Here is a 6,000-nt window from a genome sequence, read left to right on the forward strand (position 1 = left end):
CAGGATAGGAAACCCCTGTCCTGCTGCTTATATCAAGCACAGAACTGAGATTCTGTTGTTTTCATCATCTACCAATATAAGTGATAGAACTGTGGGGGAGGACCTGCGGCGGCTGAAAAGATAAGAAATATGAAATATAAATGACCTTTATTTTGGGAATGCGGGGAGAGACACCCCGATCCCCCAGGGCATGGCATCTCCACCCCGGGGGTCAGCAATCTCTCCATGGAACACATGGAGTGAGGCACATAAGTAGCCTCAGTTTGGGGTGGAACCTAAGGGGGGGGCATTGGGGATGCACAGGTAGCCCATTGGTCCTAGGTTTGGCGCCATAGGTAAATTCCCAGGGGCAGGAAGATGGTGTCACAGGTAAATTCCTAGGGGTGGGGAGATAGGGGCTTCCTGGTTCCGGTTGAGGCTTTCCTGGCTACAGGGTCCTGTCTGGGCCAAAACCCTTTCAATAAGCAAATGATATGCCTTGGCTTGGACAGCTGTCATAGCTTGGCAAGAAAAGGCAGAAGGGCCTTGAGATGGGGCACCTCACAGCCCAACAGGCTGTAAAGCTAATTGAAGGAAATTGACTTGCTGGATTCCAAAATGTGATCCTGGAAAGAAACCACTCATCCAAAAATAGAATGTACACCTGTGATTCCAGCACTTGTGAAGCTGATGTGAGTTTGAGGCCAGTCTGGGTTCCATAATGAGTTCAAGGCCAATCTGAACTCCACAGCCAGACCCTGCCAAAAGATTTTTTTTGTTGCACTTTTTGTTTTGTTTTTTTTTCTCACTGATTTTTTAGGGGGTTGGGAGATTTTCTTTTTAATGTTTTAATTCTTCTTAAAAACCTTCCCCCCTTCTTTTTCTTGTTGGTCTTTTTCTGTAATCTTATCTAATTCTATAAATTTTCTGTTACTCCTTAACAGTATCCTTTATCTCATTTTACTTTCCTCCTCTCTCTCCTTCTCATTATCCATGGCTTAATCCCCCCCCCCCCCGTGGCTTAATTTTTAAAATTTTTCTCCTTTCATTTTCCTGTTCCCCACTCCTTCCATCTTCACTAATATAGCCATGAGGTTTTATTTATTAATCTTTAGACTGTTAACTTTGTGCTATTACTGCTGAATTCTTTTCTATTGTTAGTTAGAAGTATACTTGTCACATTTAGTAGCTATTATGTATCTTCTACATATCTATATCATTATTTGGTTTGTCTTGGTGCTTATAACTATAGAGCTCCTTTCTATTGTTAAAGATTGTACTTTAAAGTTTCTTGGTATGTAAATATCTGGCTTAGCCATTATTATTGTTAGACACTCTTTAGTTGGTATTGACAGGGTAGGTGGGATAGAGGTTGCTATTAACAGGTTTTATTTGTATACCAATATTGATAATTGTGCTATTAACAATATTGTAGTCTGTTGTGGTCAGGGTTTTCAAGGGAGTAGACAATATAGGAGACATAATTTATAGGATTATTTTATAATATTCACCCAAAAAGTCAAATGCAGAATATAGATCAGCTGTCCACATACTAGAGACCCAAAAAAAACCCAGCTGAAGGCCTGGGTCCCATGGCAATGTCCTGCATGAATCCATCTGAAGATGCAGAGGTCGTGGCAGTGTCTCTACAAGTCCAGCTGGAGGCCTAGAGCCCATGACAATGTCTCCATGCAAGTCTGTATCAAGGATCTGCACTGGGAAGGCTCAAAGATCAGTAGTGGAAATTAGAAGTCTGTGCCAGCAGGATGAGCCAACTACACAATTAACAATTGTGGTCAGACAGAAGCTAAGGCCTATAGTTAGATACACCCAGAGTGCATCACTGAAAAGCAGACAGTAATTAAAAGGGCTCTCCATATTACCAACAAAGTCATTCCACTGTAAGCAACCAAAACCCTCAACACAACACAAAACTAAAAAATGACAACAAAGCATAAGAAGACAAGGTAGCAAAATGCCTCCAAAAAAATCCCAAGACCTCTAAACCTTATGGTCAGGTATGGTCACAGCAATGACTGCTCTTCTCCAGCAATAAAACCTGTCTCAGTTACTTTCTTATTGCAGTGGCAAAATACCCACACCCACAAATTAAAGGAGGGAATTTTTATTTTAGCTTACAGTTTGTAGAGGTTTTGGTCCATAATCTGCTGGTTCCAAGGCAGGATGGTATGATGGAGAAACATGGTAGACGAGAAACAGATCTTGGTATGGCAGGCCAGAAGCAGCACGGATTCCTTCTTTTGTTATTTCATTTATGCTGCAACCTATTAGTTTGTGCCACTTACACTCATGGTGGGTTTTCTCCCTTCAGCAAACCCATCATTTGCATCCAGAACTATGCTAAATTAAGCATCACACATACCCATGATCCGGTCACTCCCCAAAGCCCTACCTATGAGCATTTGAGGCTTGAATATTGGCAAAAACAATAACCACAGCAACAACACCAGATTTGTGTATCAATGAAACAAAATAGAAGATATAGAAACAACTCCAGTTACACTCACGTATGTTATCTTTGTCAAATGGATCAAATCCCATAACTGAAGAAAAGGTAGCCTCTTTAACAAATGGTGCTGGGAAAACTGGCTATTCACATGCCAAAGAATGAACCAAATCTGTATCTCCTAACCATGCACTACACTAAAATCAAAATTAATCAAGATTTAAACATTAAAACAGAGACACTTAATCTTCTGGAAGACAAAACCCATAAAACTCTTAAAGACATAGGTGTAGATAAAGACTTTCTAAACAAAATCTTGGTTGGACAAGAACTAATACTAAGAATCAGCAAATGGGATAACATTATACTAAAAAACACAGCAAAGGAAACCACTAACAAAAAGACAACCTAAGATGGGAAAAAATTTGCCAACTTCTCAGACAAGGGACTAATACCTAGAATATATAAAGAAAAAATATTTAGACACCCCAAATTTAAAGACCTGATTTAAAAAATAGACATCTGAAATAGACACTTCACAGATGCAGAAATACAAATGGCCAAGAAATACATGAAAAATGTTCCACATCTCTGGCAAATCAAGGACCAAATTAACACTAAGATTTCATCTCATTGAATAAAAAATGGCTACCATTAAGAAATCAACCCATAGCAAATATTAGTGAGGCTGTGGGGAGAAACGAACCCTTCTTCATTGTTGATGGGAATGTAAATTGATACAGTCACTATGGAAATCATTATAGAGATTCCTCTAAAAATTGAAACTATGTTTGATCCAGCTATTTCCTTTTTAGGTATCTTCCCAAAAGAGTTAAAGACATTATCTTAGAGTGAAATATGCATATCCATGTTTTTAGCAGCACAATTTGCAATTGCTAAACTTGGAAGTAGCACATTTGTCCATCAACAGACACATAGACAAAGAAAATGAGGTATTTATATACAATAGAATACTATTCTGCCATAAAGAGGGATAAATGAGTTATTTGTAGGAAAATGAATGTACCCTCTGACCTTAATGTTAGGTAAAATAAATATATGAAACAGATACACAAACTTAAATATCACATTATTTCTCTTATAAGAGAAATGCATATTTTAAGTGAAGAGTAAAATAATACATAATAGAAAATAAGGAGATAAGTGTTTTGCAAAATGGAGAACCAAGAGATAGACGGAATGGGGAGAAAAGGGAGGTAAAAAGGAATGAAATAAAGGAAATAAGATGTTTTATGTTTATACATCAACTCAACACATAGAAAGCAATCATTGTGCAGTGCAATAGTACTAGTAAAAATAAAAATGTTTAAAAACACCAGGAATGCAGGTTAGGAGTGCCTAAGGCAGTGGCCATTTCCATTACCTCTTCGCCTTTGCTGGAAAATGACAAAACAAAGAAGCAAAATAAAATCTCAGACATCCAGTCCTCCCAAAACAAGTCCAGGAGTCATCAACATAGGAGAAAATGGGACATACACACCTGAACTTTCTGAAATGATGGCAACTGAAGAAAAGATACAAATCTATGTGCCTATAGAGGAAATCATATCAGAAATAATCTCTCAGGTTAAAAAAGAAACGTCAACATTTATCAACAAAATGTTCAGCACATCAAGGGCAGAGATGCATAAGAAAATGATGATAGGAAGATGAAAATAGTGAATGATCAATATAGGAGACAAATAGAATATATGAAACAGATCCAAAAAGATATCCAGAATATCAAAAATTGTATTGAAAACTGGAAAAACCACTTGAATGAAACTTAAGACAGATTTTCAAACCTTGGAGACAGGATCATGGCCATTGACCATGAAAGGAAAGATGTCTTGAAAATAACAAAATATCAGAAGAGAATAATTTCACAATTACAAGACAATGCAAAGAAAACTAATATAACAGGTACCAAAAAAGCATGATCCAACACAAATGAAATAAAAACTACTTGAAGAATTAGTAACAGATAGTTTCCCAAGTATGGAAAAAGAATCTAAGATGCAGATAAGTGAAGTATATAGGACCCCAGTTATCCATAACCAAATTAAATCTACACCAACACATATAATAATCAAGATCCCAGAAATTCAGCACAGAACAGAATATTAGAAGGTATTAGAGAAAAGAAACAGATCACTTATAAAGGAGAGCCCATCAGAATCACAGCCGACTTCTCAATATAAACTCTCAAGTTAAGAAGAGCTTGGAATGAAGTACTTCAAGTCCTGAAAGAAAACAACTTCCAATCCAGATGGATGACCCTGCAAATCTATCTTTCAAAATCAATGGAGAAATAAAGATACTTTCACAACAAAGAATGAAGAAATTCATGACCACCAATTCAACACTACAAAGGATATTGAAAGATAGTCTAGATGGAGACAAAAATTATCACAATTCCAGGAACAACAGCAGAACAGCAACCACCAAACAGGGCAAATAATTAAACAGAGGAAAAGCAGAGATTCAAGAGCAGGAAAGTAACATGACAAAGACAAGCCAATATATATGTTATTATCATAAATATAAATTGCCTCAATTCACCAATTGAAAGAAACAGACTTGCAGAATGGATCAAGAATCAAGATCCAACAATATGCTGTACACAAGAAATGCATTTAACTGAGAAAGAAATTCATAGATTAAAAGTCAAAGGATGGAAAACAGTACTCTGAAACAGAAACCCAGAAAAAAGCAAGGGTACCTATCCTATTTGCAGACAATGTGAACTTCAAACCAAGAATGATTAAAAGAGATAAAGAAGGTCATTATACACTTGTTAGGGGAAAAATTCAAGATGAAGAAATAATAATCATAAATATAAATGCACCAAATATGAGAGTACCCCACTGTATGAGGCAAATGTTAATAGACATGAAAAAACAAGCAATAACACAGTAATAAAGGGGAAACTTAATATCCAATTGTCACAAAGAGACAAATCAAAAAGCAAGAATAACCAAATAAATAACAGAACTGAATCAAACCTGTGAACAAATGGACTTAGTAGACATTTACAGTGTTCCACTCAACAACTTCAGAAAACACATTCTTCTCAGCTGCACATGGGACCTTCTCTAAAATATACCATATATTAGCTCATAGAACAAGCTTAAGTGAATATAAAGGAATTGAAATTATCCTATGCATATTATCTGACCATAGTGCAGTAAAATTGGAAATTAATGACAATAGAAACTGCAAAAACTTCACAAACATGTGGAAATTAAATAACATCCTCCTGAACAACCAATGGGTCACAGATGAAATTAAAGAAGAAATTGAATGGTATCTACAATTAAATAAAATGCAGTACAATTTACAGAAACTTGTGAGATGCAATGAAAGCAGTCCTAAGAGGAAATTCTCACATCTGGAAAACAGAAAGAGTAAAAATAAACAAACTAATGCTGCACCTGAAGCTTCTAGAAAAAGAAAAGCAAGTCAAGCTCAAAACCTAAAGAAGGGAGGAAATTATAAAGATCAGAGTAGAAATTAATTCGGGGGAAAACAATACAAATAATTAATGCATTGAA

Source organism: Cavia porcellus, unplaced genomic scaffold (genome assembly GCF_034190915.1).
Source record: "Cavia porcellus strain 051 isolate PalLab524CR breed Dunkin Hartley unplaced genomic scaffold, mCavPor4.1 scaffold_11, whole genome shotgun sequence".
Classification (NCBI taxonomy): Eukaryota; Metazoa; Chordata; class Mammalia; order Rodentia; family Caviidae; genus Cavia; species Cavia porcellus.